General features: G+C 42.1%; 1 protein-coding gene across 2 annotated transcripts in view; it reads right to left on the bottom strand.

The window, feature by feature from the left end:
• The window catches only part of osbpl3b (oxysterol binding protein-like 3b), a 104,739-nt gene extending 89,492 nt beyond the window's left edge, over window positions 1-15,247 (bottom strand). For both annotated transcript variants that reach the window (XM_051131491.1, XM_051131492.1), the window contains exon 1: window positions 14,850-15,247. The gene's annotated coding sequence lies outside the window, so the exon portion shown is untranslated. The remainder of the gene's footprint in view (window positions 1-14,849) is intronic.
• Between the last annotated feature and the right edge of the window lie 10,767 nt (window positions 15,248-26,014).

The raw sequence follows: 26,014 nt of genomic DNA, 5'->3' as shown, positions 1-26,014 counted from the left end.
AGTTATTTTACGTACAGATCGCTGCATTTCTTACAGATTTCTTCTCATTCGAAATCGGATATACAGATGAAGTACCACAGTAAGTTTACATTTGTTTGAATGCATTATTGAGAGAGCGATTGCGTGTGAATACGTGTTGTACTTGTTAAAATCACGCTTTCACTTGAAAATATTCAGTATCTTGAAACTACAAACTAATTTACTGAAAACTATAACTTTCTGCTCATGTCCATTGCCGTCGTCCTAGTTTTCACATTCGTTCTGATTTGAGTGATCCATCTCCATCAAGCTAGCTAAATAGGCTATGTTTAACACATGAATTCTTGCTATATATGCAGTTATATTATGGGTCGTTGTCATGAATTGTACTCGTGATGGAGCGGTAGTGGAGCGTTCTTGGAGCGAGTAAAAACCACAACGCTCCGACTTTTAAAATTTCTGCTCCTCACTCCATTAAAAATCACACCGCTCCACTCCGCGCTCCGCTCCCGCTCCGCTCCGCTCACATACTCTGGTGGGATTGACCACGATGCAGGCATGTCTATTTCCTGCTCGGATCGAGTCATCCTCGCGGCAGTCAAGAGAGTGAAAGTAGGCACTCACTGTGAAGCAGTTTCATAACTGCTGGGTCTGATGGCAGCTGTGTCCAACGTGATACCTTTTGGCCTGCTGTTCATGAGACCCCTGCAGTGGTGTCTCAAGACCAAGGGGGTTCTCCCTGAGGGGAAACCTGCTTTGCATGATCAAGGTCACGCGGCAATGCCTACGTGCCTTGGACATGTGGAGAAGACCTTGGTTCTTGTCTCAGGGCCCGGTGCTGGGAGCTCCTTGTCGCCGTGCATGCTAGCGACGGATGCGTCCCTCATCGGTTGGGGAGTGGTCATGAGTGGCCCCCCTGCCCGTGGTCTGTGGAGCAGTCACCATCCAGTTTTGAGATGCTGGCCGTGTTTCAGTTACTGAAACGTTTTCACTCAGACCTATGAGACTATGGTCCTGACTCCTATGGTCCAGGACCTCCGTGCCCTCGGGAGATTAGCCTGCCAACCCTGCCGGTGCTTCAGGGCGCAGCGGTCTCCAGCGAGCCCACACCTCAGTCTTCCGCCCGGAAACGTAGCGGAGCTGGGGAGCTCGACACCCCTGCGGGGGTCTCTACAGCAGCTAGTTCGGCTGTCTCCTGCCGGTCATCCGTTTCAGGACACCGAACTAGCAGCTCATACCAGAGGCCAGTCTCGAGAGACTGGTTCCCTTAGTAGATTATTTGGCAGCGTGGAAACTACTGCCAAATGTATCTGCTTGGGTCCTGTGCACTGTAGAGCGAGGCTATCGCATTCAATTTGGCGCTCCGCCGCCACCTTTTTACGGGGTCTCCACTGTGGTGAGCCCCGAGCAGGGTCTGGTAATGGAACAAGAAGTAGAAACTCACTTGAGGAAGGAGGCCACTGAGGTGGTCCCTCCTCACGAAAGAGAGTCCGGGTTCTACAGCCGATACTTCATTGTTCCGAAGAAGGATGGGGGCCTGCGTCCCATTTTAGATCTGCGTCTGCTGAACCGCTCAGTCAAGCGACTGAAGTTCAAGATGCTCACCATCAAGCAAGTCGTGTCTCAGATCAGGTCCGAGGACTGGTTTGTCACGATAGATCTAAAAGACGCATATTTTCACGTCTCCATCCTTCCTCAACACAGGAAGTTCCTGAGGTTTGCTTTCAGGGGCGAAGCTTACCAATATCGGGTTCTTTCGTTCGGCCTAGCACTCTCCCCCCGCACTTTTACGAAGTGTGTGGATGCAGCTCTGGCTCCTCTGCGACTCCAGGGCATCCGCATACTCAACTTCATCGACGACTGGCTGATCCTAGCCCAGTCGGAGATGGTGGCAGTTCGGCATCGAGATGTCGTTCTCGCTCACATGAAGGCGCTGGGGTTGAGACTGAACGCCAAGAAAAGTGTGCTTTCTCCACTACAGAGGACCACTTATCTGGGCGTGGTGTGGAATTTGACCACGATGCAGGCACATTTGTCTCCTGCTCGGATCGAGTCGATCCTCACTGCAGTCAAGAGAGTGAAGCTAGGCCGGTCACTCACTGTGAAGCAGTTCCAGCAACTGCTGGGTCTGATGGCAGCAGCGTCCAACGCGATACCTTTTGGCCTGCTGTACATGAGACCCCTTCAGTGGTGGCTCAAGACCAGGGGGTTCTCCCCGAGGGGAAACCCATTCTGCATGATCAAGGTCACGCGGCAATGCCTACGTGCCGTAGACATGTGGAAGAAGCCTTGGTTCCTGTCTCAGGGCCCGGTGTTAGGAGCTCCTTGTCGCCGCGTAACGCTAGCGACGGATGCGTCTCTCACCGGTTGGGGTGCAGTCATGAGTGGCCACCCCGTCCGCGGTCTGTGGAGCAGTCGCCATCTCACTTGGCACATCAGCTGCCTGGAGATGCTGGCCGTGTTTCGAGTGTTGAAACACTTTCTTCCGGACCTAATAGGCCACCATGTGTTGGTTCGCACCGACAACACAGCGGTGGTCTATTACATCTACCACTAGGGAGGTCTGCGTTCGCGCCCCTTATACAAGCTGGCGCACCAGATCCTTGTGTGGTCCCAGGACAAACTCCTCTCGCTGAGAGCGGTTCATGTTCCTGGGCATCTCAATATGGGAGCAGACATCCTGTCGAGGCAGGGGCTGAGGCCCGGGGAATGGATGCTTCACCGTGAGGTGGTGAAGCAGATTTGGAGAGTTTGGCCAGGCTCAGGTGGACCTCTTCGCGACTAAGAAGAATGCGCAATGTCACCACTGGTGCTCTCTGACTTATCCAGCTCCACGGGGGGCTGGATGCCATAAGTACAGATGTGGCCGAGGCTTCGTCTGTACGCCTTTCCCCTGATCGCTTTGCTCCCAGGAGCCGGAGTTTTGGAATTTGTGGGTGTGGCCCCTGGGGGGCACACCTCATAGCGCTCCCGGTCTCTCAACTGAGGTTGTTGAGACCATCCTCCAATCCAGAGCTCCCTCCTCGAGGAAATTGTACGCCCTGAAGTGGAAACCTTTCACTTCATGGTGTGGAGACCGCCAGCAGGACTCAGTTAACTGCCCAGTTGGTACAGTGCTGAGGTTTCTGCAGGATCGGTTCTCCACAGGGTTTGCCCACTCCACCCTGAAGGTCTACGTGGCGGCTATTTCGGCCTACTACGCCCCTCTGGGTGGCTCCTCAGTGGGTAGGAACCCCCTCGTTACACGTTTCCTCCGCGGTGCGCTGAGGCCTAGGCCTCTGGCCAGGTGTAGCTTGCTAAGTGTGGTCGGGATGCTATTTCATAGCTTTGAGTCCTCTGACCCTCCCTTCTTGGGGGTCAAGGCTCTCTTCTCTTAAGTTGGCTTCAGAATGCTGTGGAATGTCCACCCCTTTGACTTTAAGGTTCTTTCCTGGACTTGTGCCACTTGGCTCTTTTTCTGTCACCCTAGCTGTGCTCTTTCACACTGGGCAGGGATTTGAAGTCTGGTGGCGTGGGCATCTCGTTCCCCTAGCGTTTCGACGCAGCTCGAGTTCCTGAAGAGGAACGTCTCAGGTTACGTATGTAACCCCGGTTCCCTGAGGGAACGAGACGCTGCGTCTCGGGCCATACTTCTGGCATCCCTGCAGCGCTTGCTTCTCTATTCAGAAGCTGCCGGCTGCATGCACTGCACGTGCTTTTAAGCTTCCTGGTCTCTACGTCACCCCGCCTGTGACGTCTCGCTTCTCCATTGGACTGCTGCACACGTGTTTCAGAGCGTGGTCAAGCTGGAGGCGTTCCCCTAGCGTTTCGACGCAGCGTCTCGTTCCCTCGGGGAACCGGGGTTACATACGTAACCTGAGACGATTTGGATGTATACTTTGGGATGATTGTCCTGCAGGAAAGTCCATTGATCATTAGCTTCAGTCACTGCACCAAAGGCATCACAACTCTTGCCAAAATGGCCTGATACTTCAAAGAATCCATGTTATCCTTCATAAAGTCATGTTTTCTGCTTCCTGCTACAGTAAAACAACCCCATAACAGGACTGATCCACCTCCATGTTTGACCATGGAAATTGTGTTCTTCTGCTTATAAGCTTTGCTTATAAGCATATAGCCTTAGACTTCTAAAGTAAGAAAACATTTTCTTCTCTATAGCTTTTGTGAGAGCTCTGTTGACTTTACCATATTTGTTACTCAACTTCAGCACATGCATGGGCTAACTGTTTTAATAGTTTCTAAAGGCTTAATTGTGTTTTAAAGGGGTCATCGGATGCAAAGTTCACTTTTACATGTTGTTTGAACATTAATGTGTGTTGGCAGTGTATGTACAAATCTACTCTATAATGATAAAAATCCATGCTGTGATTTTTAATTAATCTGTAAAAATAATATCCCTGTAAATAATAGCTGTAACAGTCCGACCTCCATTGTTTTTCAACGCCGGAGCAGGGATATAAGTTAGACAAGAATATCTTCGTTGTGTGTTGCTGGATGTAATAATGGATGTAGTGGTTGTCATTTACTCCCGACATCTGAGCCGCTGAAGATGCAGTGGATTACGTTTGTTTGTAAAGGGAATGCGCCTCCTGATCTACATAAATGCGTCTATGTTCACGCAAATCATTCGTGATCCAGTTTCACCTACAGCAGAAGTAAGTATAAGTATTTTTTATGAATCTCTGCAAACACCTTTGCTAATAACGTGCAAGTTAGCAAGTTTAGCGGCTAAACGCGCTAAATGCGGCTAAAGTAAACAATCTCTCAGAGCAGCTCCTCACTCCACAGAGAGAAGAGAGGGGCGGGGCGTTTAAAAGAACAATCTCTCAGAATGGGATGAGTTTTGCAGAGCTGATTTTGGCAAGGTAAAAAGGGTGTTGTTTTACACAACCATTGAGAATTTTTAACCAAAGTATATTATAGACTTTTCATTAAGACCCTGAAGAATCATATCAACTTGTGGAAAATGGGCATCCGATGAACCCTTTAAGACAATTTTGTTCCCTACCAAAAATAACTGACTTAAAACAGCATTGTTAAATAGGGGTTGAATAATTATGACATAGCTGTATTATGAAAAAATTCAAAAACATTACATTATATATTGGCATCATCACTTTTAATATGCCAGTAAACTTATAAAGTCTTGAATCTTCAAAAAAGCTTGTATTTGTAAAGTACTGCAGGGTTGAATAATTTCAACTGCAACTGTACTTTTTTTTTGTTTGTTTTTTAGAAAATGAGCCATCATTTCACTAGATAAGACTCATATTTATCCTCAAGAACCTTAATTTCTTTTTGACTGAAGAAAGAAAGACACGAACATCTTGGGTGACATTGGGGGTGAGTACATTATCAGGAAATTTTTATTATGGAAGTGAACTTGTTACTTTTTTGAATAGTTCACCCAGAAATGAAAGTTCTGTCATTATTTACATTATTCCAAACTCATAAATCTTTCACTCATCTTCAAAACACAAACACAAATGAAGATATTTTTTTGTCCATCCACTGAAAGTGCATTGCACCAAACTACTACCACTTCAGAAAGTATATTAAGACATTGTAAAAGTAATCTATCTGAATGGAGCAGTTTAATACTGGTCTTATGCAGAGATACAGTACAGTAGCTTTATATGATAAACAGATTTCATTTTGGCTTTTTTTCCAATTACAAACCCTGATCAACACACATACAGAGTTTATCAAATATGGGGAAAGGAAGCTCAACCATGCTTGTCTGGCAGCTGTGAACAAACCACACTAGTTCTTGAGAAAGCTCAAACATGTTCAGTGTCATGCAAGAACAAACTTAATGGGTTATCAATTGTTATTTGATGACAAAATGTTTGAGAATCAAGTAATACAATTCCATTGCCAAAAACATGAAATAGACTTTTTTTCTGTGAGGGTAGAAGATATTATTGTGAAAACTGCCCTCTTTCTATAACAGAAAGACAGCAATTAAATGACACCAAAGGAAAGGTTAGCTGAGCTATTGACATCAGCTGTCTAGAGCGCAGACTGTCTGAACTGACGTGATGACACAATATGTTATTAAGTCAAGGCTTAGCCACAATGTTAAAGATATCAGATTTTGCCTCACTGCAGCATGCAAACACAAACTGCTTTAAATAAGCAACATATGAATACAGTGCAAACCAGACACGTCTGAGACAGAAAGGTGTCTTTCCATCTAGCTGTAACCTCACCCACCTGTTTAGGTTTAGAAATCACATCTTTAATGGATGAGAAAGGCAGACGGAGGCAACACCTGCCACCGTGCTTGAGCAACCACAGCATCTGCTTTCAAAGCCCTATACAAACTCACACTACATACATAGCCACGACACATTTCCTAAACACAGCTGAGAAGTTCCCATAAGCAACGAAAGAAAGAATCACAGAATCAAACCACTACCAGCCTCCCGATGTGTCTTATCAAGCTCAGCTTATTTCACCTCACACTGTGACTATGGCAACAGCATGTGTGTGGTTTCGTAAAGCAGTCCTGAGCTCTGTTGTCCTGGTGGGAAAATATGGGTGTGTGTTCTCTTGTTAGAGGACACAGCTATGTGCAGCCCCATACTGAGATAGATTACCTGCACAGCTGCATTCGCAATAGGTGAAACCAAAAAGCCTATAAACAACTATGTGGTTGTCCTCATAGAACTTCAACCTCTTAAAATTTTTCCTGAGCGCTTTGGCCCAGTCACGTTTCCACAGTTTAGCTCAAAGTTATATACGAAGCAGTGTTTTTCACACTTACAGCCACTAACCTGTGCAGAGTTGGACTGCACAGTAGAAAACAGAGAAGCTGTAGGAAGTACACAAAGAGTTGAAGAAATGGAAAGTGCACCATAATGGCATCATAATACAATATTGATGGAAAAGAAATTACAGCCTCTAATGCATCCTTTAGGTTTGTCCAGACTGGGACATACCAAGCACAGAAATAGAAGTCGGAATGGATGATATGGAACTTTCTTTTAGGTTATTTTTATAAGAAAGGGCAGCTTTACGAGCAGACCACCTAAATCTTACATTTTTAAATAATATCTTTATTCATTTTGAATTATTACATATTTCATGACATCTCGTAAGGGGTTGCAGTAATGTCCAAACGACTCTACAACAAACGGGTCAAATGCACCATAAAATAATACACTACTAGTCAAAAGTTTTTGAACAGTATGTTTTTTGATGTTTTTTTTAAAGAAGTCTCTTCTGCTCACCAAGCATGCATTGATTTGATCCAAAATACAGCAAAAGCAGTAATATTGTGAAACATTTTTAATATTTAAAATAACTGCTTTCTATTTAAATATATTTTAAAATGTAATTTATACATTTCAAGACACATTTTTTAGCATTTTTGTCAATATTTAAAACAGTTTTTAGGATTCTTTGATGAATAGAAAGATCCAAAGATAAGAATTTATCTAAAATAAAAAGCTTTTGTAACATTCAAAAGCTTGTGTCACAGGATGAACGAGACGAGAGGCGAGCGGATCCATATGCAAGCTCTTTATTGGGCGAGACAAAGACATGGTCGTACAGGCAAGGTCGAGACGGGAGCAAACAGGAATAACACAGGCAGTAGGAAAGAATAGTCCAGGAAACGAGAGCGATAATCCACAAGGCAGGCGGCTAGACAGACGTAAACGATGATGCAGGCGAGAAGTCAAAAACCACGGGAACTAGGAACTTGGAAACAGGAAAACGCTAGCAAACAACAATACAACAATCCGTGGTTAGCACGGCGAAATACAGGGGCTTTTATAGCACCGCTGATTGGTCGTGGGTCAAGTGTAATGGCTGATGGGAAATGTAGTCCGGGGTGTGGTGCAACAGTCTGTGTGTGAAAGGGCGAGAGTGACATCTGGTGGTGAGCGGACAGCGGGACACCGACCAGATTCGTGACATAGCCCCCCAAGGAGCGGCTTCCAGACGCTCCCACAGAGTAACAGTCCAGGGAGCGGTGGGGGCGGGAGTGAGACAGGGCGAGGGCTGGAGGACCAGGTCCCTGCGGAGGACCCGGTGATTGAGGCAGAACCGACAGAGCAGGTACCCTCCAGGGAGGGGCTGGAGGCGGAGCAGGAAGCGCAGGAGCCCTCCAGGGCGGAGCAGGAGGCGCAGGAGCCCTCCAGGGCGGAGCCGGAGGCAGAGCAGGAGGCGCAGGAGCCCTCCAGGGCGGAGCCGGAGGCAGAGCAGGAGGCAGAGCAGAAGGCGCAGGAGCCCTCCAGGGCGGAGCCGGAGGCAGAGCAGGGGGTGCAGGAGCCCTCCAGGGCGGAGCCGGAGGCGCAGGAGCCCTCCAGGGCGGAGCCGGAGGGAGAGCAGGAGGCGCAGGAGCCCTCCAGGGCGGAACCGGAGGCGGGACAGGCGACGCCCGAGCCCTCCGAGGCGGAACAGGAGGCGGGGCGATCCTCCAGGGCGGAACAGGAGGCAGAGCAGCCCTCCCGGGCGGAACAGGAGGCGAAGCCGCCCTCCGGCGGAACAGGAGGCGAAGCCGCCCTCCGGGCGGAACAGGAGGCGGAGCGGCCCTCCGGGCGGAACAGGAGGCGGAGCGGCCCTCCCGGGCGGAACAGGAGGCGGAGCGGCCCTCCGGGCGGAACAGGAGGCGCAGCGGCCCTCCGGGCGGAACAGGACCCCGCTTTACGATCTGGGACCTGGGGAAAGCAGAGACAGAGGAGACAAACAGAGAAGGGAGAGAAGCAGAGAGCTTGTAGGGGACGCCACCTCCAAGGGAGGATCCACAGCCATGGCTGACACCTCTGGAGGTATTGGCGCAGCTTCTCCGACCAAGTGGCACTCTGGAACAGGCTTGTGACCAGGCGAAAACTCTGGAGCTGGCTTGTGACTAGGCGGGAGCTCTGGAGCAGGCTTGTGACCAGACGGGAGCTCTGGAACATGCTTGTGCCCGGACGGGAGCTCTGGAGTAGGCTTGTGACCAGACGGGAGCTGGGGCGGAGCAGGAAACCGCGTTATGGCCTGGGACCTGGAAACAGCAGAGACAGAGGAGGTAGAGAGAATATGGGGAGAAGCAGAGAGTCTGTAGGGGGACGCCGCCTCCACGGGAGGATCCACAGCCGAAGCTGACACCTCAGGAGGCATTGGCGCGGCCTCTCCAACTGGCGGGGGCTCTGGAGTAGGCTTGTGCTTGGACAGGAGTTCTGGAGCAGGCTTGGGAGCAGACGTGACCCCAGAAGCACAATGTGCAGCCCACACACACCAGATGGCAATAGCCATTAAGGGTAGAGCAGCAGCGGGAGGTTGTGGTGGGTCCAGGGCGCTGGCTATCCCGATAGGCTGTGGTCTTGGGATGTCAGACGAAATGTGACTTGACTTGGGGTCTGGTGTGACTTGACTTGGGGACTGGGCATGACCTGACTCTGGGCCGTCAGACGGGTCATGGTAAGGCTCTGGGTGGCCAGACGAGACGTGGCTTGAGTCTGGGCCGTCAGGCGGGGCGTGGCTTGAGTCTGGGCCGTCAGGCGGGGCGTGGCTTGAGTCTGGGCCGTCAGGCGGAGCGTGGCTTGACTCTGAGCCGTCAGGCGGGGCGTGGCTTGACTCTGGGCCGTCAGGCGGGGCGTGGCTTGACTCTGGGCCGTCAGGCGGGGCGTGGCTTGACTCTGGAACAGCCGCCTTGACATTGCTCGACTTGGAAGCTTGACTGGACTTGGAAGCTTGACTGGACTTGGAAGCTGACTGACTGGACTGACTGCTGAAGCTTGACTGGACGCTGAAGCTTGACTGGACGCTGAAGCTTGACTGGACGCTGAAGCTTGACGGGACTTGGAAGCTTGACGGGACTTGGAAGCTTGACTGGACGCTGAAGCTTGACTGGACGCTGAAGCTTGACTGGACGCTGAAGCTTGACTGGAGACGGAAGCTGCATTATGACAGGACCTGACAACTAGGCTTGACTCACGAGGATCTGCAGAGGCCTGGCTTGCTTCAGGAATAACAGCTGTAACGTGACTTGGCTCAGGGACGACAGCTGTGACGTGACTTAACTCATGAGGAACAGCTGTGACTTGGCTTGACTCGTGGAGAACAAGAGCTTTGGTTTGACTTGACTCTGTTGTTTGACCGGACTTGGAAGCTTGACTTGACCCTGGGGTAGCAGCCGCGACGTGAAGGAGCGCCATTTTAGCTGCCCGTACAGCCATCAGGGGTGAATCCAGCACATGTGCCATCATGATAGGCCGCGATCTTGGGATGTCAGGCGGGACGTGACTTGACTCAGGAACCACGGCTGTGACTTTGCTTGACTCGGGAACCGCTTCAGGAAGGCCGGCCCTGATGGGTGCAGACTCAGGAGCAGAAAACACAACGTGAACAGGCTGTGGCTTGACTGAGATGGCCTGAGCAGGCTGTGGCTTGGCTGACATGGCGTTAGCTGGCACTGGCTTGGCAGCCATCTTGTGCAGTGGCTCTGGCGTGGCAGCCATCTTGTGCAGTAGCTCTGGCGTGGCAGCCATCTTGTGCAGTGGCTCTGACGTGGCAGCCATCTTGTGCAGTGGCTCTGACGTGGCAGCCATCTTGTGCTGTGGCTCTGGCGTGGCGGCCATCTTGTGCAGTGGCTCTGGCGTGGCGGCCATCTTGACAGTGCTTGGCTCGGGAATGATGGCTGTAACTTGACTTGACACAGGAACCACAGTAGTAGCTTGACTTGACATAACAACTTGACTTGACTCGGGGAAAACAGCTGCAGCTTGACTTAACTTGGAGACTTGACTTGACTCAGGAAACACAGCTGCAACTTGACTCGACTTGGAAACTTGACTTGACTCGGGAAACACAGCTGCAACTTGACTTGACTCAGGAAAGGCAGCTGTGAAATGACGGAGCTCCGTTATCGCCGCCATCTGGTGAGCGCGCACTGGCGCCGCCGCCATCTTGCGAACGGGCATCGCAGTCGCCGCCATTTTGCGCACGGGCTCCGTTGTCGCCGCCAGGGTATGAACGCGCTCCGGCGCGGCCGCCATCTTGTGAACGGGCGCCGGCGCTGGCGCGATATCGCGTTGCTTCTCCGCAACATCCACAGTAAGTGAAGAACCGCTAACATGTAGTGCAATGTTTAGATATTGGCTTATAGTCCAATGGGGCTGATGTGTTGGCATTAAGGAGGCGAACGGTTCAGAGAGCCCTCCACGGAAAAAGATCATTAAACACAGATCACTCATAGAAGTCTGGTGTGTTAATGTATGAAAGTCCATAACGTACTCCTCAACCGATCGCTCACCTTGCTTGAGGAGCATGATCTGTATCGCAGGGTCCTGAGCTGCTGGATCCTTGATGACGGATTGTTCTGTCACAGGATGAACGAGACGAGAGGCGAGCGGATCCATATGCAAGCTCTTTATTGGGCGAGACAAAGACATGGTCGTACAGGCAAGGTCGAGACGGGAGCAAACAGGAATAACACAGGCAGTAGGAAAGAATAGTCCAGGAAACGAGAGCGATAATCCACAAGGCAGGCGGCTAGACAGACGTAAACGATGATGCAGGCGAGAAGTCAAAAACCACGGGAACTAGGAACTTGGAAACAGGAAAACGCTAGCAAACAACAATACAACAATCCGTGGTTAGCACGGCGAAATACAGGGGCTTTTATAGCACCGCTGATTGGTCGTGGGTCAAGTGTAATGGCTGATGGGAAATGTAGTCCGGGGTGTGGTGCAACAGTCTGTGTGTGAAAGGGCGAGAGTGACATCTGGTGGTGAGCGGACAGCGGGACACCGACCAGATTCGTGACAGCTTGGAGTCATTATACTTTTTTATAGAAATTATAGAAATTAATACATTTATTTAACAAGGATGCTTTAAGTTGATCAAAAATGATGATAAAGACATTTATAATGTTATAAAAGATTTCTATTTTAGATAAATGCTGTTCTTTTGAACTTCCTTTTCTTCAAAGAATCCTTAAAAAATATCTACGCTGTTTTCAGCATAATAATAAAAATAATAGAAATTCAACATTGAAATCACAGGAATAAATTACATTTTAAAATATATTAAAATAGAAAACAGTTATTTTAAATAGTAAAAATATGTCAAAATTTTACTGTTTTTGATGATCAAATAAATGCAAGCTTGGTGAGCAGAAGTGATTGCTTTAAAAAACATTAAGGATGTGACGTGAGGCCAAGTATGGTGATCCATTTTTGTGCTCTGCATTTAACCCATCCAAGTGCACACATTCAGTAGTGAGTAGTGAACACACACCCAGAGCAGTGGGCAGCCATACTGCTATCACCGCGGCGCCCAGGGAGCAGTTGGGGGTTTGTGTGCCTTGCTCAAGGGACTCACTTCAGTCATGGTATTGAGGGTGGAGAGAGCGCTTATTCACTCCCCCCACCTTCAATCCCTGCTGGACCTGGGACTTGAACTTGCAACCTTTCGGTTACAAGCCAACTCCCTAACCATTAGGCCACAGCTGCCCCCAAAAAATCTCTCTGTTCAGAAGCTGGTATATAGTGGTAAAAAAATCTGACTTGTTGATCAAACATAAATATTTATAATTTTTAGACCACAGTTATGGCCTAAAATTATGTAAAAATCCAAAATCAAATTAATTGATTTACATTATAACATCATAACAATGTAATAACATTTAAATTGCAAATAAATGCAAATGCATCAATATTACATAAAAGTCCTGAAATGAAGACAATTTAAGACATTATTCAAACGCATAGAGATAAATTACAAAAACTGGCAATATATTGTTGATTTATTTCCACATCATTGAACTTAAAGGCTTAGTTCACTCTTGAATTAAAATTTACTGATAATTTACCCACCTCCATTTCATCCAAGATGTGTCTTTCTTTCTTCAGTCAAAAAGAAATTAAAGGAGAAGTCCACTTCCAGAACAACAATTTACAGATAATGTACTCAGCCCCTTGTCTTTCAAGATGTTCATGTATTTCTTTCTTCAGTCGTAAAGAAATTGTGTTTTTTGAGGAAAATGTTTCAGCATTTTTCTCCATATAATGGACTGATATGGTGCCCCAAGTCTGAACTTCCAAAATGCAGTTTAAATGCGGCTTCAAACGATCCCAAATGCGGTTGTAAACGATCCCAGCCAAGGAAGAAGGGTCTTATCTAGCGAAACGATTGGTTATTTTCATAAAAAAATACAATTTAAATACTTTTTAAACTCAAACGCTCAGCTTGTCTAACCTCAAGACAGTTAGGGTATGTTGAAAAACTCCAATCGTATTTTCTCCCCTCAACTCAACAATTGGATGACATGGGGGTGAGTAAATATCAATTTCAATTTTTCAATATATCAATTTTTTTTAACACATTTTCAAAATCTAATTTATTGTACTAATTAACACATTCAATTACGCACTAGTTTAAAGCTGTATTTCTCATGACATGGTGGCACTGATCATGAAGCAGGATTAACTGCTATCATTCATAATTTTAGATATTATTGAAGACATCTGCAGCCTGTCAGATCCATTTTCAGTCCAGCCTGTCAAAAACAAGCCTTTTCACACATTGCTGCAAAATACAACTGGAGTTCAAGCTATGCAAAGGGCAATTTGACACCATGTTCTATCCAATCATGTTCTGACACAAGCTGAAGAAATGTACAAACATAATCGCTCTGACTCAGTGTAAATTTGTGTTGTGTGCGTCAATAAAAAACATTGGGATTTCATTATGCATTGAAATTCACAGTGTTACACAGTGTGAAATAATTGTTTTAGAAATCCTCTGACTTGCGCAGCTTGTGCAACTGCAATATATTGAATTCTGGCTGTCTGTGTTTCTTGGAGTACTGTTTATAGAAAGTGACAGATAGAGAGAGAGGGAGAGAGAAAGAGAGAGCATCCTCCTCATGGCTTCTTGTCTCAATGACTGTGAAGCGAGATAAAAGTCAGTCCACCCCCAATTTATCTTGCTGTGAAAAGATTCACAAATTGGCCGCTAAGGCAGATCATTGTCTCTTTAAATCATGTGGTAGGAAGAATAAAAAAAAAATACTTCACTGGCACACAGTTCTGGTTGGGACTAGTACATACATAGAAAAACACATTTCACAATGTGTTACCATGGTGACAGGGAAATGACAAAAGAGTGTATTTCTAATGGATACAGTGCTTCTTGTCACATTCAGATGGTGTTTAGAGTCAAACAACCAGTAGTTCAAACGCTCAGACCTCTCAAACACATACTTTCACATTCAGTTTTCTAATCAAACCATTATCATCACCTCCATCGTCTGCACTTCTAACTAACATGCCTTTTAACAGGCGATTAGATAAGCTTGTAAGTTGTACATTAGAGTGCTTGTCATTTAATACATGGTGAAGTGCAAGCACCAAATTTCCTACTACAATTTTAATGAGCTATTTGAATCTAAAGAGATTAAGTCATCAATACAGAAAGCATCTGATACTGACACATGCGTACTAAATGACAGAATAACTTTGACAGGCATGCAATACAAATAAGTAATAAGTAAATACCTTAATATAATGGCATGAATTGTGTAACTATTGTATGTAAATGACAGGCAACCCTCAAAATACAAAGCCTATGCAACCATTAAAAAACTCTAAAGCTGAGACATTGACTTTTATTTTATCAAAAGGGATTTTTCGTTATAACTACATGAATTCCCGTTATCCACGCCCGGGATCAAATAGTTTCCTAAACACATCAGATGTTATAGCGCTTTTACACTGTCTCGACTTGGTAATTACATTACTTGCAATCATGCATGGACATGTTTCCGGATTGCATGGCACGCAGGGCTAATAAAATTGTGAAAAGCATAAGAAAACACAGTGACATACTTATCTACAACCGTTACGCTAGTCTCGGTGAAGTTTTTAACTTACCTTTCAAACTGAAGTTGCTAGTGGTACACCAGACTGACCGCCACTTCCGGAGGATAAGAAAACTGCGAAATTCACAACTACGAAATGTATCCGTGCGGCATCATGTCAACAGCACAAAGTATCAAGCGAAAAATAATTATAATAATAACCAAATATAATAACAAACCAAAGAGATTTATGAGACTGTTTGCTCTTTTTAAGTTTACGTTAGGTTTTAACATAACAGACCTCGAAGCAATAAAACTGGATACTATTTAAATAAACAGCTATTATTCAACGTGTATAAATAAAACGATGAATAAACGCAGAAATCAGTGCTGAGTCAAAAAGGACTCCTGAAGATGCTCTGCCCTCGCGCTCACTGTGCAAATAAACGGCGCTGTTGGACGCGTGGGTTCTGCGAGCAGTTCACAGACGCAACTGAATGTGACCTTAACCAATCAGCGGGGGAATTACCACCTACGTCACTTGTGTGGGCGGGGCTACACCAGTTTTGAGAGCACCTTTTCCGTGACGTCGCCGCATTCTCACAGCTCAAATATATGTAACTAAATGTTTAAAGACTCAAATTTGCTGCTGTTTGGTTACTTCAATGAATACAAATGGTTATTTTTAACATAATGCTAACATTTCCTAATTTGTTAATACATATTTGCTTCACTGCTTTCTCTGCTCAGCAGCTTGGCATCTTAAATAGGCTATTTGGTGATGGATGCTGGTCATTGTGAAGGTCGCTCCAAAGTCAGTTTGTATAAAATCATCTTTTAATATTTGCCATTGTTCTGGGGATTTTCCAAGACTTGTGGTGCCTTTGACACATTTGGATTTTGACTCATTTGGACCATAAATGGGTGAAATGACCATCTAATGGATGGATGGTTAGGTAGTTCATGCAAAAATGATTTTGTTGTCCTTTACTCAACCTCAAATTGTTTCAAACCTGTGTGAGTTTTTCTTCTGCTGAACTCAAAAGGAAATACTTTAAAGAATGTTGGTAAACAAACAGTTGATGATAGCCCTATGTGTGGAAAACATATTATGGAAGCCAAAGGCTTCTTTCAACATTCAACATTGGTTTGTTTACCAACATTCTTTAAAATATCTTCTTTTGGGGTGAACAAAAGACAGAAACTCATGAGAGCAGATAATAGAATTTCATTTTTGGGTGAACTATCCCTTTAAGGAAGTTCCAGTATTTGGAAAGATTAAAATTTGGTGAAATGATGATAAAATGAAATTGTAACAGTTTAACAAATATTAGATTAGAATATTAATCTATAATAATATTAGAATTAGTGCTGTCAAATGATTAATCATGATTAATCACATCCAAAAGATTTTGTTTACATAATATATGTGTGTGCACTGTGTATATTTATATTGTATATATAGGAAGGAAAAGGAAAGGACGTGACGTGAGGCCAAGTCTGGTGACCCATACTCGGAATTTGTGCTCTGCATTTAACCCATCCAAGTGCACACACACAGTAGTGAGTAGTGAGCAAACACGCACACACCGTGAACACACACCCGGAGCAGTGGGCAGCCATATTGCTATTGCTGCGGCGCCCGGGGAGCAGTTGGGGGTTTGGTGCCTTGCTCAAGGGACTCACCTCAGTCGTGGTATTGAGGGTGGAGAGAGCGCTGGTTATTCACTCCCCCCACCCTCAATCCCTGCTGGGACTCGAACCTGCAACCTTTTGGTTACAAGCCCGACTTTTTATATATAATATTATTTTATCTGAAAAAAAATATATACATGTAAATATGTAAAATATATATATATATATATATATGTGACCCTGGACCACAAAACCAGTTTTAAGTCGCAGGGGTTTATTTGTAGCAATAGCCAAAAATACATTGTAAGGGTCAAAATTACAGATTTTTCTTTTATGGCAAAAATCATTAGGAAATTAAGTTAAGATCATGTTCCATTAAGATATTTTGTAAAATTCCTACTGTAAATGTATGAAAACTTAATTTCTGATTAGTAATATACATTGTTAAGAACATTATTTGAAGAACTTTAAAGGTGATTTAAAGTATTTAAAGGAGATTTTGCACCTTCAGATTCTTGATTTTAAATAGTTGTATCTCAGCCAAATATTGTCCTATCCTAACAAACTATATATCAATAAAAAGCTTATTTATTCAGCTTTCATATGATGTATAAATCTCAATTTTGAAAAAATGACCCTTGCGACTGGTTTTGTGATCCAGGGTCACACACACACACACACACACACACACACACATATATATATATATATATATGTATATATGTATGTATGTATATATATGTATATTATATATATAAACCTATTGACCTTATCAGCACTCCGTTTGCTGTCTTCTGTCTTCCGGTTGTGTTTCCACATTGATCTGACGGATTTATGAATGAACCGCTCGTTTTAAAATCTTCCTGGTCTACTAACATTTGTTAAGACATTTAACATTACATTATTTAAACATTACAGTGCTGACGAAACCTTTCCTTAACTCTACAATACATAAATCTACTTTACCAGCTAAATTACTCTTAGACAACGATGCCATAGAAAGAGCTACCACACAAACGGAAGTTCAAAGACAATATACTAAAGATGGTGACGCGCTTGTTTCTCTGGAGAATAGACTATGTTTGCAATTAATCTTGTTTTGTTGTACAGCCTATTTGTTTATTGTACTTACATTTTGAGAAAAGAATGTAATTTTGTGTGTGTGTGTGTGTGTGTTGTCACCAGATTCACCAGACAGATTCCAGAAACTCAACACAAACGGTTCTCCAAATATTTGCTTTCAGAACTGTCAAAACCTGCTATAAGACAAACATTTTCAGGTCTCTTATTAAAAGCAGAGGTGAGAGCAAATTAAATGATTCTGTTTTTCAACCAGCATCAATTGTTTTTGTTTTTAAATATGAATCATTGTAATAACAGCAATTTTAGTAGTATTCAGGAAAATGCTGCGGATATATATGAAATTACAGCTTAATTTATGATGTTTCTGTAATAGTTGGACAGTTGACACAGAGAACAGGTGATTTAGAATTGCATGTCCTCATAGCCAACTTCTACTTATGTCACTATGACAACAGCAAGAAGCAGTGGCCAAACCTTCAGAGACTAAATTATTAGATAATTAACCCAAATAACTGTAGAGCATTCAAGAGTATTCAATAGCATCCAGGCCTTCAGTTTGATGTCAAAACTATTCAGCAGCAGCCAAAAAAAGCCAAGTAATACATGAGTAGTGCTTTGTGATTTTCATCAGTTTGGTGTTGTTGCCTGTGATAGATGATAAAGTAAAAACAGCGGAGGAATGTTGAGGGTATTGTTAGTCAGAGTCGGACATGCTGTGTATTATGGGGGTGTGTTCACCAAGCCGTGCATATTTTTAGCACATTCCTGGGGTATTACACACACCCTCATCATTGAGAGTGCTTATGTGTGTTAGAGGACAGAGTATTCATTCATGTGGAGTGGGTTTGTGCGTGACTGCACTAAAATGTGTGGGCTTCCACCAGATGCAAACAATAACCGCACAGCAATCGTCTTACAGTTTGCATCCTCCATCACCCAAAAATGTTCCAAACCATGCAGTTTGATAAAGCTCTTATAAAAGAGAAATGTAGTTTATGGAGTGTTCATCTAGGGGGCCTCTGAAACCTTATATAAATTTAGCAAATAACAAAAAAACAAATATGTACAACATCAAGTAAAATCATGTTTTTGGAGATAATGTGTTGTTATTACAACAGAAGAGCGTAAATATCAGCTTAGGAGGGTCAACCCACCGCTGTACAGGACTTCGTTTCAGTTGACAGAAGATTTGAGTTCAAGTTCAGTTGACAGACAGAAAAAAAGACAATGCTTCCATCTAGTGGTGAGTTTTTAAAAAACAGAAGTCATTATGCATTCAGTTAGAAGCAATAGCATTTCTTCAGTCAGCTGGAAACCACAGATTGTTAACCCTAGATGGTCAAACATTATATTAAATGAGCTCTTTTTATTTTTGCTTTCTTTTTAAGTTGCAGTTTTGTGCTTTCACCAGTATGTGGAACATGTCTAAATCCGGTTTAAAAACCTTATTTGTGTAATTATCTGATTTTTTTTTTGTTATAAACATTAAACGATCCCATAATTTATATAAACACTTGGAAGAGTTGATGGGGAAAAATGAAATTTAGCGAGGTTCATTTCATGTTACATCTAAAACCTGGGATATGCACCATCTATTGCTTTAATAGTCATGGATCACCAAGTTTTGTGTAATGCACCAAATTAATTAGTGTCACATAATTGCGATCAAAATTATTCAACCCTCTTGACCTGCAAGACATTTTGCTGCAAAAAATTTGATGAAAATGATTTAACAAAGGCATGAGTGAAGCATCATAAAAGGTTTTTAATTAATGCACAGCTGAGTGATTTTGAGGACATAGACATTATGAAAAAGCTGTAAACATTCATGTACAAAATTACTTAACCCAAAAAGTATTTTTAACCCAGAAGCTTAGAAGCTTCTGTGACCTCTGTGCTGGAATTTTGACCAATTCCTTGCTTGAAAAAAGCTTCCAGATCAGTTCATCTTTAGTTTTCATGTTGCCACTGCTTTCTTCAAATCCCACCAAATATTTTTTAATGAATTATTTTTTATTAAATCTGAAGACTGAACACACCACTCAAGAACATTCTATGCCTGATCCCTGAACCAAACTTTAAGTAGATGTGGATGTATACTACAGGATGATTGTCCTGCTGGAAAGCCCAATGAATATCAGCTTCAGTTTCTGCACCTAAGGCATCACAATCTTTGCCAAAAAAGTCTGTGTGACGTTATTCATTATGGATTCAAAGAATGTTCTTTATACAGTAAAGATTTCCACAGTGTCATATTTAAGTCAGCCATATATGTTCTTCTTGGTCAAGAGTGGCATTTGGCAAGACGTCCAAATAAGACAGCATTGCTTTTTAATGTTTTTCTTATACTCTGCATTGAAATGTTGTTTCCTCCTTTCATCTTACAAGTCTTTGCCAGTAAATGAAGGTTATTTCTCAGTAGAGTTTCCAAAGCTTTTGTGTTTTAGAACATACTCTACCATACAAACAAGTGACTTAAAAACAGCAATGCTGAAAAGGGTTTGAATAATTATGACATAATTGAATAATTATGAACTACACTTCATACACTTTAAACAAAGATGGTTCAGAACTCATAGTAGGTTCATTCCACAAAACTGGTGCCTTTTCCACTTGGAAAAATTGAAAATAAAACAAGTTTACAAGACCATCACCACACATGCAAACCAGAAGCCGTGGATGTCAGCAGAGGTTCGTGGGCTGCTAAAGACCAGAGATGATGCGTTTAGATCAGGAGACAAAGCAGCCCTAAAAACAGCGAGAGCCAATCTGTCCCGTGGCATCAAGCAAGCAAAACGCTTGTATGCACAAAAAATAAATAATCACTTCACTGACAGCAAAGACACACAGAGTCTGTGGCAAGCCATTCAGACCATCACTGATTACAAGCCCCTGCCACAGGCCTGCGGTAACGACACAACCCTCCCAGACGCACTCAATGAGTTCATGCATGGTTTGATATGCAGAATGACACACCTGCACAAAAACTACCCACACCTCTCAACAACCAGGCACTCTGTCTGTCTCCAGCCGACGTAAGGAAGACTCTATCCAGGGTTAACCGACGCAAGACTGCAGGTCCTGACAACATACCTGGCCGTGTACTGAGGGACTGTGCTGCACAGCTGACAGATGTCCTAACAGATATCTTCAACACCTCGCTGAGCCAGGCAGTCGTCTGCACATGTCTCAAATCCACCTCCATAATTCCAGTACCAAAGAAGTCCCCTGTGTCCTGTTTGAATGACTACCGTCCCATAGCACTGACTCCAATCATGATGAAGCGCTTTGAGAGGTTAGTTATGCACAATATCAAAACCAGCCTCCCCAACACACTCGATCCGCTCCAGTTTGCATACCGTCCAAACCGCTCCACGGACGATGCCATTTCCTCCACCCTCCACCTGGCTCTTACTCACTTACAAAACAAAGACTCTTATGTTAGAATGCTGTTCGATACAATAATCCCATAACAGCTCATCAACAAACTAAACCTTCTGGGCCTTAACACCTCTCTTTGCAGTTGGATCTTGGACTTTTTAACTGGAAGACCTCAGTCAGTCCGTGTCGGCCGCAACACCTCCAGCACTACCACACTGAGCACAGGTGCCCCACAGGGCTGTGTGGACCACCAACACCATGTCAACTCTCCAAGAAGGCACAACAGAAGGCACAACCTACACTTTCTCCGCCGGCTGAAAAGAGCAAGTCTCCCTCCACCCATCCTCACCACATTCTACAGGGGAACCACTGAAAGTGTGCTGACCAGCTGCATCACTGTCTGGTACGGGAACTGCAGTGCTGCTGACCGCAAGTCCCTACAGCGGACATTAAACACAGCTGCAAAGATCATTGGTACCCCTCTCCCCTCCCTTCTGGACATTTTCCTTGCACAATGCTACGGTAAAACCACCCGTATTGTGAAGGACCCCACCCATCCCTCCCATCATCTCTTTCAGCTCCTGCCATCAGGAAGACACTACAGGAGCATCAGAGCCCACTCTGCAAGACTGCTCAACAGCTTTTTCCCACAGGATGTGAAAACCCTCAATTCCAGCCACCTCACCCCCCTCAGAAACCTTATCCACAATGTAAACTGTTGAAAAACTCAAAACACAGTGCAATTCTGAGTGCGCTACACACAGGTGAGTGGGCTGGACAAACCACCTGTTGTAACGCATTCTTCATCTCTATATGCACTTTCCAATAAACACTACATGTTACACAGAAGACATTGTGTACCTCTGAGTGTGCTACATACAGGTGAGTGGCCTAGACAAACCACCTGTAGAAATACTCTTTTCTTTCTATACGCACCAGACACTTTCTTATTAACACTTCAAGGACCTAATAAGGACTTAACAAATGTTTACTTGTCAATGCACCACAAATCATATTGCACTATTTGCTTCTTAACCTTTAAATACCCCTTCTGCACATTATCATGCACAGTTATTATGTAAAGTACTTGTCTGTCTTAAGTTATGTATATGTATAGTCAATTATTTATAGTATATGTATAGTTACATGTATAGGTTTAAAAAATTGTTTCTACGTCTAGTGTATGTATGTTCATATTTATGTTTATTTATGTAGCACTGTGGTTCTGCGAGACACGACATTTCGTTCCACTGTATGTCCACACATGTAGCAGAATGACAATAAAGCTTGACTTGACTTGACTTGACTTGAATATCTGTGAAATGAAGACACCTTAAAATGACAAGAAATTGTACTGTGCCATCTCAGGCTATGTAATTAATTATTTTATGACTATTTTTCTACCTCATGTTTTGGTATTTTTGTCAACACTGTTACCACGTTACTAGATACTATACTGCACTGCTGATGATAGAACTCTTATGCCACTGAATGATATAGGCGTTAGCTTAATAATATACCAAGGGTGACCTTTAAAATGTCCAGATTTTAAACAGACAATCTTTAAAAACAGGGTCAAACCTAATCAATGTCATCCCTGTTACCCACATGTCAAATCTTGTTACACTAAAAAGTAACAGGTTGACAGTAACAGGTTTGACAATTTCAAACTAATTTGCTAATTGCAAGCTAATAGTCAAGTTCACAAAAGCACACATTGTACACTTTGAAAGGATTTTACTTGTAGATATTGATTATATTAAATGTAATAAATGGTTGTTTAAATGTACATTTTAAAAATGGTCACAGGATTGACGCTGTATGATGTCCCACCATCAGTCAAGCCTCATTAATCATCAAAAACAGAGCATTATAGAGGAGTGAGAGAAACATGTTTGTGTTTTAAATGTTGGAATCCTGGTTGAGAGATGATGTAACCTCCTGGAAGTGATGTCACTTGACTGTACATTATTATACAAAGGTTTTTGAAGAGGGTAACAGGGCTGACAAGAAATCAGTGGACACTAATAAAATGATTTATATTTTATAGATAAAATGCATACTTATGTCAAAAAAAAAAAATGAGATTATTTTTAGAACAATATGCATATATGATTTTTATATCATTTTGCCTTCATTTTGCAAAGTCCTGCTGAAAAAGAAAAATTATAGTGAGAGACAGGCCAAAAACCTTACACTTACCAGCATGAATGCTATTTAAATTATTTAAAATAATATTTAATTGACTTTTTTGATTAAGGCATATGTAGTATTGTTATGTTTTTAAACTTTTTTGATGTTATATTAAATCTATGTTTGATTATTTCTTAGGGACGCAAAAGGCACCGATTTTGTGGGATGACCCAGTAACGGCTCTAACAGATCCTTTTTAAATATAAATGTCTAAAAAATTCTTTCAAAGGCACCTCATTATTTGATTTTCCTGAGTTCTACCATCTTTCTACAGTCTCAAAAGGTCTCAGATATCCTTCTTAAAATGTCTATAAATGTAAATGTATAAATTTTAAATTGTAATTGGTTTCCTACCAATCATGTCTTCTTTCTCTTTTCATTTTTCAACATGTGTGACCAACTCTGGCCAACTTATCTGAGGATATTTCTCATTGTACAAGGGAGGTGATGTACTTGAACTTAATAATTACAGACCTATATCTATAATATGTTCAATATCTAAAGTTTTTGAAAAACTAATATATAAACAACTTTCAGATTATTTAAGTATTAATAATATTTTCTCACCATATCAATCCTGCTTTAGGTCCAATCATTCTACAACTACTGCACTGCTTAAGTTTACTAATGATGTGTTTTCAGCTGCTGATGATGGTAAACTCACAGGTGCGATTTTTCTTGATTTATCCAAAGCCTTTGATTTAGTTGATCAATATTTACTTTTTTTTTGATAAACTTCATGCTATTGGTTTATCCGAAAATGCAACTAGGTGGTTTAATTCATGTTTGCATAATAGAAAACAGTGTGTAGTATTAAATGGGAGTAAGTCAGACTTTTTGGTTCAACAAAGAGGCGTGCCCCAAGGTTCAATACTAGGACCACTTCTTTTTTCTATTTATGTTAATAATTTACTGTTAATTTCCAATAATTGTAAAGTTCAACTTTATGCCGATGACACCATCATATATGTATCTAATTCTGATATTTTGCAAATTTAGTTATCTCTTCAGTATGATTTTAATATTTTACAAGATTGGCTTTTGGATAATAAATTAGTACTTAATAAAACTAAGTCTTATATTATGATTTTTGGTTCTAAACAGAAACTTAAATCTAAAAGTAATTCTTGTGTTAAATCATGTAAAGACGGTACTTCTTTGCATAAAGTTGATACTATCAAATACCTTGGAGTATGGCTTGATTCTGAACTTTCATTTAAATCACATATTAATCATATTCTACGTAAAATTAATTTTGGAATTAGTACATTACATCGATCTAAATATTGTTTTTCATATAGTGTTCGTAAGAAATTTGCTTCTCAACTTATACTTCCAGTTTTTGATTATTGTGATGTTGTTTATCAATCTGCATCAAAATTAGATCTTGCGCCACTTAACATAGTATATAATAGACTTTACAGATTTGTTTTGGGATGTTCTTTTTATACTCGTCATTGTATAATGTATGCTGCACTCCAGTGGCCATCTTTGCATACAAGATGACATATTCATTGGCTTCTGTTTCTTTTCAAATGTATTTATTTTAACTATCCTAGTTATTTACAACAATATCTTGTACCTTTTTCTTCAAATTATCAAGTCAGACATTCTGTTCAGACCTATTTCTGTGTTCCTCATGTCAAAAAAACAATTGGTAAAAAAGCTTTGATGTTTAAAGCCCCTATTGACTGGAACAATTTACCTGCGTATATTCGAACTATTACATCATTTAAGATGTTTAAGCAAACTTTGTTTTCACAGTTTGCTTTGGTTTGTACATGTTATTATTAACACTGTTTTTTTTTGTGTGTGTGTATTGGATCCACTGATCAATGTATAGTGTATTTTGTATTAGGTTTTGTTGTATATTCGTTACTAGCTTTTAATGGCTAGTTAATAATTTTGTGGTGCTTTTTTTTTTTTTTTTTCCTTTTTATTATCGTTTGTGTTTAGTGTTGTTTAAAGATGTATCGTTAATGTGTGTTTTGTTTTATTTTATGTTGTGATTGTATTGCATTGTGTTCTGGGACCCCCGCGAAAACGAGATGGTACATCTCAAGGGGTTAATCATAAATACCTACACCGTAAAAAATACAAAACACAATTTGTTGAGTCAGCTTAAAATAATTTGTTACCCTGTTGCCTTAAAATTTTAAGTTCAGTCAACTAAAATAAGTTTAGTCACCTTGAAATGTTAAGTTGTACTAAGTAACAACTTAGATATTTGTGTTTGCTACACTTTACAGATGGGTAAGTAACCCAGCTGCCTTAAAATTTTAAGTTGATTCAACTCAAATATCTAAGTTGTCACTTAGTATAATTTAACATTTCAAGTTGAATAAACTTTTTTGGAGTTGACTGAACTTAAAATTTTAAGGCAGCCAGGTTACAAATTATTCAACAAATTGTTTTTTACAGTGTACTCTTCTCCACTGAGCAAGCTAATGACACATTTAAGTTATAAATTCATGTTGAGATACTGAGTTTATGATCCATATTTTTGTCAAGTTTTTAGATATTACTTTTATTTAGTTTATGCATGAATGTGCCTTGATGAGCATAAATGCATAAATTAGACTAAAAAGCAGCATTAGACCAGGTAGATAGAAAGGGTAAAATGCATAAAAACACTAATATGAAAAGATTCTTAATAACTTCTTTTTAACTTCTTTATGGAACCAATTAAAAATGTTATTTAGCACCAAAAGATGTTCTCCTATTTGTAGGATGATGAACCCTTATATGGTACATAGAACATTTTTTCTTGAGAGTGTTATGACAATAAACTGTAAACATGGACGCAACAGTTCGAAGAAGTCAACTATATATGCACAGAACAACTTTAATTTTTCAGCTTTTATAAAAAAAAAAAAAAAATGACGTGGTAACAAGTGACATGAAAAACATTCTAGGTAGGCTGCTCTGAGAAGGTCACTTAAAATT

The sequence above is a fragment of the Labeo rohita genome, chromosome 16 (assembly GCF_022985175.1).
Source record: "Labeo rohita strain BAU-BD-2019 chromosome 16, IGBB_LRoh.1.0, whole genome shotgun sequence".
In the NCBI taxonomy this organism is placed as follows: Eukaryota; Metazoa; Chordata; class Actinopteri; order Cypriniformes; family Cyprinidae; genus Labeo; species Labeo rohita.
The sequence above is the reverse complement of the archived record's forward strand: the minus strand, read 5'-3'. Positions and strand labels throughout refer to the sequence as shown.